Source organism: Solenopsis invicta, chromosome 5 (assembly GCF_016802725.1).
Source record: "Solenopsis invicta isolate M01_SB chromosome 5, UNIL_Sinv_3.0, whole genome shotgun sequence".
Taxonomy (NCBI): domain Eukaryota; kingdom Metazoa; phylum Arthropoda; class Insecta; order Hymenoptera; family Formicidae; genus Solenopsis; species Solenopsis invicta.
Window position 1 is genome coordinate 17,583,661 of NC_052668.1, and position 12,970 is coordinate 17,596,630.

At 37.4% G+C, this 12,970-nt stretch overlaps 1 protein-coding gene across 1 annotated transcript in view; it reads left to right on the forward strand.

Moving 5' to 3' along the window:
• The window catches only part of LOC105205864 (serine/threonine-protein phosphatase 2B catalytic subunit 2), a 138,519-nt gene that overhangs the window by 726 nt on the left and 124,823 nt on the right, over window positions 1-12,970 (forward strand). The gene's annotated exons all lie outside the window — the stretch shown is intronic.

Here is a 12,970-nt window from a genome sequence, read left to right on the forward strand (position 1 = left end):
GTCCAGCCTCACTCCGATCCGCTCGCGAGAAACAAACGGAGTAGGCGCGTCAAAACATACCGCGTGTCGTACACGCGATTGATTTTCTGCCTGCCTGCTTGTTCGGCGGCGCCATTTCTATCGACCTGGTCCGGCGGTGCTTCGCGTTCTCGCGAGAGCGACGCGAAACCGCCGCCGGTGCGGCTTACTCTCCGCGCTCCTGCGAGAACTCTTTCTCGCTCTCTTTCTCTCTCGCAATTAAGAAAGAGAAAGAGAGAGAGGGAGGGGGGGGTGAGAGACCAACTCGCGATCGGAAATTCCGCGAAACTCTCGATTCTGGTCCATCGGCACTGGATAACCTAACCTCCTAACCTCCTCGCGCGGCGGCCAACCCCCCGCCATCTTCCCCGGAGGTTTTGCCTCCCTCCTCCACTCCCCTCCTCCCCCCCGGAGGTCGCGCCGCTCGGCCAGCCTCGTTTCCGCGGGGTCGAGGAACGCCGGATCGTCTCGAGACGAGCGCGCGACGGCCGCCGCGCGCTTCTTCGTCTTCTCCTTCGCTCGAACAGCTGATGCGTTACGTAGGCACGCGTGCACGCACGCACGCACGCAGAAGACGTGGTGTGCATCGTACGTGCGTGCGTTAAAGCGCGCTGTTAAAGAGGCGATACCAAGGCACCTCTCAAAAAGTCGAGTGACCGCTTGTAGACGTATGTACTTGTTGCACGTCGCATATTCGGCGACCGTTTTCTCCGCGATATCGACAGCGAGAGGGAAAAACAAATTTCGGCGTCGCGACGTCGTCGGTCTGTGAAAGGGAAGGGAGGGAGGGTGACACTGGACCGCGGGTGGATGCGTGTCACCGACAAACAAGCGCCAAAAACGAGATACCGGTTTAGGACGCACAGGTGGCACCTCGGGTCATCGACCCCTCGCGCCGAGTGGCGCTCCCGTGTTTTCGCTCGACTTTTTCCTGCTCTCTTTTCGCTTTTCCCCTTGGTTTTCACAGTCTCTCCGCTCCCCCTTTTTTTCCACCCCGCTACGGTCGGGCGAAGGCCTCGGCGTCTGCGGCGTTGCACTTCCGGCTTCCGACGATGGTTAACGTGACGCCCCGATTCCCGAATGGATGAATGTGGGTCATGAAATTGATGGAACGGAAGTATGCGCGCGCGCGTCAACGGCTAAATATTTTAACATCACCCAGAGAGTAGTCTCCTGCTTCTTTCATCTTTTCCTCTCGACGCGAGACCTGCGCTCTGCGCGAGGTATAAATAATTGTCTAATCGCCCGACTTGACTTGACACTTCCAAACACAGTCGCGAGTATGTATACGACTTTGTTTTTAGGCCGCGCGTTTATTCGCTCTATCACCTTGTTTCCGCCTTGAGTTTCTTTTAAAACGTAAAGGCAGCTTAACTGGAATCGTAAAATTTACTAGCGTAATCCGATGCCCGAGCGTCGGGTAATCCCTACTCCAATAGTACCGATTATGATTAAAAAACAGTACAAAAAAACACGTATGAAAAATATACATATTTACATATACGCGTATACTTATTTATAATTATATATTTTTTATACATAAGAAGAATTTCTCACAAAAATCGAACAAGTTTAAAAAATTGAAAATCTTTAGGAAACAAAAAATTTCTTATCTTTAAATCGTTTATTATGTAATATAATAATATTTTTTATTGTATAATAAATATAAGAATAAAAAGTAGGCTTTAATTACAAGTTGACTTTAATATTATGAGTACTCAATTCAAAAATAAAAACGTTTAAACTTGTGTGGTTCTTACAGGAATTTTAGATTTATTAACCAATTATCATATATTTTATGTTTTTATAACGTTTATGATGATAAAACGAAATATTATTTAAAATAGACAGCAATATAAATTGTTCACTTTTTATTTACAAAATTTTATAAGTTCTTAACAAAAACGTCCTTTTATGTTGCTCTGTATAAATATGATAATTTTTTCTGTAGACATACAGGGTGATTTTTGAGTGAATTATAAGTATGAAAAATATGAAAAGAATATTTCTTAACTTGTTTCAGGAAGAAAGCTATTTTTTCATTAAAAAATTTAATATAATTATTCATATATACATTCCCGATAGATATAACAATGTTTTATCGGTAATAGAAAATGATTCTTAATATCATATGCACGGACATCAAATTTGAATAAAATATTTCTAAGCATTTTCTAGATTTTCAATATTTTAATTTTTTTCTAAACTTTGACGTTTTGTATTTTACAAACGAAGCGTGTTTATAGAACTTTTTCTTTATAAAATAAATCAAAGAATAATCCCTTCCTCAATTTTTATACTCGCTTCAGAATCCTGCTTGTATAACAGCTATACGAATAAAAATTTAGACTTTATGATTAATATTTAGAGAAAATCCTTTCAGAAAAATTGTAATATTATAATATAATATTTAAATTTGTTTAAGGTTTTTGTCAGAAATTTTATATTTATTATGCTACCGATTTATGGTTTCTGTTTGATTCTTGCCGAGAAAATAAAATTTCATGATGTGACTATTGATGATTTTAAAATCAAAATTTTGAAAAAAATGTACTTGTTTGGTTTTTGTGGGAAACTTCATATGTGTATGTTTAGAAAAATGTTATGTTTAAAAACTATTTCTGTTATTCGGTTTTTTGTGAAAACATTTTTGAGAAAAATAAAAATTTATTTGATTTAAAAAAATGGCATTAAAATAGCCATTTTTAAAGTAAATAAATTATTTGTTCAAATTATTCATTCAGTTTAAACAAATAATTTTTAATTCAAAGAAAATTCTGACAGAAACGTAAAAAATAATTTAGTTCTAGTTTTAAAAATATATTTTTTTCTTAAAAAAAAAAAAAAAATTGCGTTGCACAAATTATTTCTTTAATTTTAATAAAAGGAACAATAAAAAAATATCTTCAAATCAAATAAACTATTCTTTTAATCGTATAGCGACGCACAATTATTTTTTTATTTAAACTAATATTTTTTGTTTTGAAGTAACTCTCTCTCTCTCTCTCTCTCTCTCTCTCTCTATATATATATCTATATATATATATATATATATTCAGGTATATGTAACAAGAAATTCCGGCTATACTATTCACTTTACGAACGGATCATTCGTTATAATTAATCGGTTATGTGGCATTCGCTAAGGACCGAACGCAGAGCAAATACGGATTTACACATGGAAGCGTCGTCGCGTTTACTTTTCCTCTAATATATCGGGAAAGGTTGAGAAACGCTGAGCGCTGTATACATTAGAGAGAAGGTCGTTTTAATTCGTGCCATTTAATGCAAGTATGCGAGAATCTCGAAATTGTTTTAACGCGCGCACATCGTAATTGGCTTACAAGGGGTGTGTAACTCTGTCGTCGTCGTCGCACGCGCGCGCACACACCGAGCTGCTTTCTGTACGCGGAAAATGCTCGCGGCTGCGTAAATAATGTTTCACGGCCATAACTCATTGTCGCGACGTGAAAATGTCGTAATTTCTGGCTCGTCTCCAAGAGCGCCGCGGCGGCGATCGGCGATGCTTAATCGCCAACTTTTCCACGTCTCGTCTTCGCGCGCTCCTTCACGTTTCCTCGACTTCTCTTCGGACGACGAGAGACGCCTTTTACCCTCGCTCCCGCGCTTTTTCCTTTTTTACTCTCGGCTTAATCTTGGGAGGGGAGGGTATCGCGCGCAGCATCTCGGACGTAAACGCATTAGCGTAATCTTTAGCGGTAAATGCATGCGCTCGTCTCGCGCGAGTACGCTGCCTCTAATCGTTCCGCCTCGAACGTGCTAAATCGTAAGGAACGATCTCCACGGGCATGGCTTATCTCGACCTTCCTTGAGACGCGAATAAACGCTGTATCTCTCCCGCCGATTGGTGGTGCCCCGCTCCGGTTATCCTTCCGCGTAACTTACGAAACTCGTACGAGCTCGAATACTTGTGAGCCGCCGCCGCCTCTCACCGTCTAATTTATTCTGCGAACGTATACTAGTAATTTCGATGTTTCGCCTCGCGCGACGAGATGCACGGATATACGTACGGTTAAAATTCAGGTCGTCACGCGTTTCAAGATGTTTGCGTTTGATATTATAAACCGCTTTTGCTTTAACTCTCGAGGGCGCAACCCCTTGCGCAGCACATAATGCAAAGCATTCTCGCAAGATCTTCGCGCGTACTCTTTCTTTCTCTCTGAGAGCGAACGGAGCTCCCTAGCGATTGAAAATTAAATCACGTTTCAAATCGTTTTCAAATCGATATCCTTTTGAACATTCGTGCCTTGGAGAGAACGGAGATTTTGCCTGAATTTTGTTCGGAGGATGGAAATCGGAGCTCCGTGGATCGCCGAGGGCTCGAGCGTCCGAATGACAATCGTGAGGGACTCGGACGCGTTGAAAATCGCGCGATTCTGGTCGCCACGACGCGTCGCGACGGGCCGGCTCGGCTTGAGATTATTTTAAGAATCTGACGACACGACACGACGCGAGGCGAGGCGTCGCGTCGCGTCGCGTCGCACCACGCCACGCCACGCCACGCCACATCGTCAATTACGTCGGTCGGTCGGTCGGTCGCCGGTCGAAAGAGCGAGCGCATGAGCGAGCGTGCGTTTTCTTCCTTGCGGGGACAATTACCGAATTTAAAAGGCATCGCGTTACGTTACGCCGCGGGGTCTCGCGTTACCGTGCTAATATTTTTCCAGTCTAATTGCGCCCGCCGCCGTCGTCGTCGCAAGGAGCGTCATTCGGCGCTGTATCCGCGCGGTCTCAACGATCGCCCTATTTTTTTCTGCGCCGCGGAAATTTATTCGCGAGAGATCGCCGTCCGCTTTACGCGGCGACGTGACGTGCACGAGACGCGCTTCGATCGCCTCGCAGAAAGAGAAATCTCTTGATGTAATCCTGAACCCACGTCGCCGGTCGCTCCGATAAAAATTTGTCGACGTATTTATGAGAGATATCATGCGTCGTAAAAACGATATTCTGGATCGATGGACAAAGATTAAACATCACTCGCGTTTAATGAAATTCTTTCGGTGGATGTACTTCGTACTTTAATATTGTCTGCGCAGACCAATATAATCGATATACGAGCATATATTTGTTTTATCAGAAATCATTTTTTCGTGAATAAGGAATTATATCTTCACATAGTCAAATCCTCCATATTTTTAACCGTTTATTTTTTTGTAATAAAGTTAATAATCTTGTATACTTATTTTGTACAGTAATCTTGTATTATTATTAAATTTTTGAAATGTTAAGTATTAACACGAAAGCACAATTTTATTGTAAAATCTAAAAATTTAGCTAAATTAAATCAGAAAATAATTTTATGTTGAACCATCCAATTAATGATATAAAACGTTCAAGGATGATGATATTGCTGCATAAAGTTTTGACATTCCTCCAGCAACCAATTTTTAATGTCCAATATAAATTTTTTAATGGTTCAATACATTTATTTTTAGATTTGTATTTCAGCAAAATTGTTCTTTTCGTGAAAAAAGATTACGTAGCATTAAACAGACATAATTTACATATACGAAAAAATTTTGTAGTTTCATCAAGAAAAATACGTTTTCATCATTTAATAATATTTTTCATGAATTGAGAGGAAAAAATATTAAATAGAAAATAATATTTTCAAATAAAAATGAAAATTTTTTAAATATGTTTTATTATTATGAAAGCAATCATATTGCGTTTTTTGGATAATTTTATAATATTAAAATAAAAATATAATATTTTAAGATTGAAATTTAAGATTGTTGAATTTTTTAAAGAAGATTAAACTGTATAAGTAAGATTATCATTATTTTATATATGATCAAAAATTTTTTGTTTACATATGAAACAATTATTGTTGAAGAAAATATATTGATTTTAATTTGTTACCAATATTTGATAATGGTTTCTCTATGTAATTGATATATTTCTTTTATCAGAAATAATTTTTTATACGAGAATAAAAAATTAAATTCACATTTTTTCTCACATAGTCAAATCCTTCGTATTTTAATGCGTGTATTTTTTTATAACAAAATAACTTTCTACAATAAAATAAATAATCTTGTATACACAGAAAAAGAACATTGTTTTGAGAATATCCTTATTTTTGAAATATTAAATATTGAAAAGAGATTACGTAGCATTAAACAGACACAAATTACTTATACAATATTAAAATAAAAATATTATATTTTAAAACTGAAATTTAAGGGTATAAAATTTTTTAAGAAATATTGAAAAAAAAATATATATATAAGCAAGATTATTTCATATATGAAATAATGATTGTTGCAGAGAATATATTAATTTCAATTTGATATTGTTTTTCCCATATAATCTATGTTTCTTTCATCAAATTAATTTTTTATATGCGAGCAAAATAATTTACTTTCTCTTGTCGTCAAATTCATCGTTTTAAAACATTTTTTATAATAAAATGAAAAATAATTTTATATAATATAATAAATAATTTTGATACAGTGCTACATGTAAACCAGGTGAACCAAGGATTGTACCGATTTCTTCTCCTATCGGGCCGCAGCGATCGAAGCGCGTGCAACGCGTGAAGCACGATTCGCGAATAATGTATTACGTGCGTCTCTCGTCTGCGTGACGTTTCTTTTGCGCGGGAAAAAAATAATGCGACGCGTCACGATATTCTTGACCCGGTGCATACTGATCGCATTAAATATGCAGAGTGCCCGTGCATTTCTGCCGCGCCCGTCTATCGCTCCGTTTCTGTTTACCATTGATAAATAACTCGGCGCGTCGCAACGGGAGACAAGCATTTTCGAGACTTAGGCCGCATCCTCCGACTCCGTAGGATCTATATTTAATATTTATCCTTGAGACGCGCGCGGTGTTCCGTCGAACTCCGCGGAGCGTAATACTTTTGCGTTATAAAAGCGAATCATAATTCTTTGATTGTCCCGTTTACAGCGAAGACCTTGAACTTTATTGAGCGTACTTAATCAGTACAGCTTCCACAAGCGGTTCAATTAGAAAATAAGAAAATCAATTGCTTGCATCCTTCTCGTAAGAGAAACGCGTAGGCGACGCGACGCGGTCCGCGAAGGAAACGACAACGTTGCTCTCGATTCCCCGACGGACGATCGACTGGAGTGCTCGTTAAAGTGAATTATAGACGCTCCTGGAATCATCTTTAATTTAAAAAGCGACGTTGATATGCGGCCTTCTGACTCTGATTTCGCGTGGTGACGACGGGAGAATAGCACCGAGGGTCTTCCGCTTCGAAGCACGACGATCGTAAGACGCGAATTTTTTGGTCGCCAAGGGGACGACGACGCGGTCGTTCCTTCCAACAAGTGGAATCCGCGTCGTAAACGCGATTCGCGATGATCACGCTGGATTTATCGCGCGTTATCCACGCGTTAAATTTGCCGTTCTCGCGCGGGCGTTATGACTTTGCGTATTTGCACGCCGTTGTATGATATCCGCGATGATATATGTGCGCCGGGGTATTGCGATGGTATTGTAGCTCGCTTGTTCGCTGCGAGTAACGTCTCGATGGTCTGCGTGTTATTTGCGTTTCTTTTAATATCTAGCCCATTAGCCGTCATTCGAGATGGTAATTTGCATAAGCACATTTGAAGAGTGTCTACGCGAGCGCTTCAAACTGTCGACATTTAAAAGCAAGAGTTTCAATTAAGTTCTCGGTGTATAATCAGACAAGATGTGGCGCGAAATCATTTTTCCCGAAAACCCTCGCTGTTAATATCTCTTTTTCGCTTGTCGCCCCATTTCGCTAATTCCGGCGGAATAATGTAGCAGATCACTTAGCATAATTTTTCAATTATTATTTTTTGATTGCCGGGCACGGATAGAATTAATTTTGCTGAAAATAATTATGTTTAATCGTTTAAAAAATTATATCGGATATTTAACTTGGTTGGTAGAATGTCAAAACTGTTTGCAGCAACGTTATGCTTGCCCTACATAATTATTTTAGTAGCTCAACACAAAATTATTTTTTGATCTGTATCGATGAGCTAAATTTTTAGATGCTGCAGTAAAATTATTCTTTCTCTGATAGATAATACTAGTACGGTCGAGCGTGAATATTAAAATATTCAATAGTACGTCACAACAGAATCGCTAGATATAATGAATTTATAATAATTGCACAGAAAAAAATAGTATTCACACATTAGTATCAAATGAAAATTAATATATTCTCTTCTGCAATCGTTGTTTTATACATAAGCAATAAATTATATTTATACTTATATATAAAATAATGGTAATCTTGCTTATATATAATTTTTAATTTTTTTCTTAAATTTGATAATTTTAAATTTTAATAAAATTAAATATATTTTTATTTTAATATTATAATAGTTTTCTAAAGAACATAACGTGATTTTAATAAATAATAATATATATTAAAAAGTTATTTTTGATTTAAAGATTTTTTCTATCCAATATTTTTTCGTCTCAATTCATGAAAATTGTTATTAAATAATGAGAATATGTTTTTCTTGATGAAACTGTGATATATCAAAATCTTCATGTATGTGAATTATGTCTGCTCAACGCTTTGATCTTTTTTGAATATTTAACATTTCTAAAATAAAATTTTTGATATGAAATTAATAATTTTAAAATAAGGATATTCTCAAAATAAAACTATTCTTTTTTTTCTGTGTGCGTCACGTCTTTTTCGCGGCGACAGACACCGAGGAATGAATCTCTTGTAATGCGTTTATCTGGGAATTAATGACGCGAAGATTGTACGGTATGCCTCAAGATCATTATCATATTTTTCTCTGCTAGAGCGCTGATTCTATCGCGCGCGCGAGCTCGAGCATCACGTCTGATTTGTGTCACGGTGTGCGACATGTGTGCGTGACTTTTTGCGTGGCTGGTCGTAGTAGTCGTCGATTCTGCAGAAATACCAGAGCTTGTGTGATTAACACTGCCGATTGCAAAAAATCACTTCTGTTAGCGTTCGACTTTCTCCAGTAGGCCTATTCTATAATTCAACTTTTTGTGTCATGAATTTTTATCAATTTTTTTTATCTGGGGATTTTTTTGGGTCGCTGATTTTAAATTAGAAGTCAGAATTTTAAAATTCGAAATGGCAGATTCAATACAGCGAACCAACAATTAAAATAATTTTAATAATTTAAAAAATACAAACAAAAATATAAAATGAAAATTATGATGTAAAAGGTTAACGACAGTTTGGTTAAAGTGATATTACAGCACAGATATTATATATAGAAAGAAAGTTGCGCAATTATTAAGAGTTACAGAACGGGTCTACAGCATTCCTCTCGGTTGCGAAAATTTTTTTTCGCATAAATTTACGGAATTCTCAAGAGCAATCGATAACGACGCTTTCGCTTGCGTTTCTATAACTTTTGTGACATTTCAATTTTCACTAAATGGACGGGGCGCGAGTCTCGGGATCACGTTCTTCAATTAAATATTCCCTCATGAATTTTCGATGTCGACGGTGCGAGATCGATAACAGTCTTCCCACAATCCCTGGCACACGTCGTTCGAATGTAACGATAACGATATTATTCCGTCTCATCCGAGGCTTCGCAAAATTCAATATTTCGTGTAGGAATAGAGTCTATAGCCGGACACTTGCAGCCCGAACTTATGAATATTTAGAATATGGATATGCACCGTTACTCCAGGAATGATTGTTACCGTTGCTTTTCCACATCTTGACATTAAAAATAGCATTGAGTCGCGCGCAATCCTCTTTATCCTCTTTTAAATAGATATACCTGAATGCAGTATCACGCAAATGTTATTTCTTAGTAAGAGTCGTGGAATGTGTAATGCGTGCTGAGCTAATCTTTTATCCGCTATTAAAAGAATGGCTTTAAAATAACACGGAAAAAAGAGATTAGTTGCTGCAGCAAAAATCTGCGTATTTTGCTGGTAGCTAAATTTTAGCTACGTACAACTGAAATTTAGCTACCACACGCATACAGATTCTTGCTGCAGTAACTAATCTGTTTTTTTCTCTGTGAATAAAAATCGGTTTTAGAAATCGAAGTGTCAATAACACTGAGCAACAAAAAATGAATTTTTTTTAGGATTTAACAAATCATTTCTTGTACTTCTGGCTGCTAAACACGAATCTGGACGTGAAAAAATGTCTCTATCGCGTCAGGATTTTGAAAAATCTGCTATCACAGTTGCTAAAAATCGCAGTTTTGACAGTTTTCGATGATTAATAACTCTGGACTGTGATGTGCTACAAACTTCCGCAACGTTTGAAATGAAAGATTTAAACTATTGCTATAGGATAAAAAATAAATCAAACGAAAATAGTTTTAAAGTTGTACCTAATTTCATTGAAACTTGCCTAATCTTTTAAAGTTGTACCTAATTTTACTGAAACTTACCTAATTCATGAACCCGTACAGAGACACATTTAATTCTAAAAGACAAATTTTCACAAAATATGACACTTTTATATTTCTGGGGTCGCTGAACATGAATCTAAACTCAAATTCTAAAAATTCCAAATGCTGGATTTAATATATTAGATAAAATTTCAAAAATTTCAAGAATTCAATTATTTATATTGAAAAATGTGTAATTAGTTATTTTAAATTTTTAGAATTTAAGATTAGGTACAACCTTAAAATTTGTTAAAAACAACCTTGTTTGGTTTATTTTTATCCTATAATGGTAGTTTAAATCTTTCGTTTCAAACTTTGCGAAAGTTTTGCAGCACATCCCAGGCCAAAGTTATCGATTTTCAGTAACTTTAATAGCAGATTTCTCAAAATCCTGACACGATAGAGATATTTCACGCCCAGATGTTCGTGTTTAGCAGCCAAAAGTACATAAAAAATGACTCGTTAGATCTTAAGCCAAAAAAAAATTAATTTTTTTTTGTTGCTCAACGTAATTAGATCTATCTGGATAAAACGTGGATAAAACGTTTTTATAAATATCCAGCTCGATTCGAGCTATTCCAAGGAGTCATTAGAATGACGATGATTCTGAACACTGTATCGCTCGTCTACTCATTCCTCGCTCAATCGTCTAGTCCCGCGCGACGCGGTGCGGCGCGGCGGCTCGTCGGTTTACGGCTGCTGGGTGGTGTGTAATAATAGACGCAAACTCTCATTTGGCCGGTCGGCCAACTACATTTGGCTCGGCCGCGGTCCACTGTTCGCTCCGCGGCGGGTCCGGCTGGCCGGTGGCGAAATTTTTGTTGATTTTACGAAAGAATAAATAAACAAGGAGCGAGCCCCGCGCCTGTTCGCCCGGGTCCCCTTTTTCACGGCTGCGCGCACGGGTTCGGTCCTCCGTTCTCTCTTTTTCGCCGTTGTCGAAGCACTAGGCCGGGCCGAGAGTTTTATTTTTGTGGACAACGAGCCGGCTGAGTCGCGCAGCCGCCCTTTCGCGATTTGTTCCGCCGTTAGACGGTATTTGTGAAAAGATGAAAAGTTATATACCTACGCACGCGAAGGGGGTAGGCAGGGTCTCTCGGATTAGGGTAACTGCGATGTATACGCCGCACCGCCGATCGAAAACTTAATTTATCAATAATGAATACAGAGAACAAGTTGATTTATTTACAAATGTAATCAATCAAACGAAGGTTAACGACCACTAACGAGCAAATTAATATTAAGTATTATTTGATCTATCATCATATGGTTTTACTCGAGAGCATATATAAATCAGAAAAATATCTCAAATTATAAATCGATTGAACCTTTTAACTGTACGGAGTCTCCTTCAGCGATAGTACTCACATTTTAATATCGGATGAGTCATAGTTTTAACAAATATCATTATTGCGAACATATCGTACGAAATTACAATTTCATTACGCAGAATTGAAACACTTGATGTTTTTAAGAACAGAAAACCGCGAAGGTTATGTTAATCGTGAAATCGTGAAACGTGATGTACATACGTAAATTATAAAGTTCGGTTGACATAAATGAAAATTTTTTCCTTGAGTTGTTTATGTGATAAAAAAACTTCAGCACGGTTATAATTAAAATTCCGTTATTTATTTTTTGTTTCATCGCGAAAATTAGTTGAGTCCAATTATTAATTAAGAGCTATGATCGATATTAATAATATTCATTGATAAAAATTTTTTCTTATTTGTTGAAACCGTAAATATAATGAGAAGTGTAACTATGTAAAGAAAAATTGTTATTAATTTATCTTTTCTTGACAATATGCGTAAATATCAGAGTTACCCTAATCTTGTTATCATCTCTTCTTTCTTAATCATTTTATCGTAAAAATTAAGTATCACGAAATATGCGACTTTATTTTAGCTACATCGTTAGCTGAATAAGAAACCGGTGTAGTTGCATTTTACATTAAAAAAATCTTTGCAGTAGCACATGTAGTCATACGATCATTCAATCAAAGGTCAATAGTTTGTTCTTACAAGGACATTTTGCGGTGATTAATCGATTTCTTTCGTTCTTTTTGCACAGTTTTTTTAAAGCGTTCTTTTAAAGCGTTGTATTATGCGAGTAATTATGTAAACAAAATACTAGATTCATCTCTAATATTACAAAAAAAAAAAAAAAAAAAAATTGACAGTGTTAAGTTCAAGCGCGCAGGGTATTATTTCTCGGTCGTTTTTGTTCAATTGCAATTTGCTTTGGAAACGATAAACATTGAATCAGACGCTGTCGCGTCTAGGCGCCGGCAACCAGCGCTTTACTACATTTTGTTACAATGGGCATTCTGTGCTCCGCGACAGACACATTTTAGCAGGCACAACAGGGCGATCCCTGTAAGAGCTGCGACTGGCACGTTGTAAACAAATTGCACGCGCAGCATCGCGGTGTGGCGAAAGTGTGTGTATAAACTGTTGTACAATACAATTTGCTAATGCCGGCGCGTATCCGACCGTATCGCGACCGAAGCATATGTCGAAGGCATTATCGAAATCCCGCTGAAGTAACTTCTTCCCGGAAGTCCT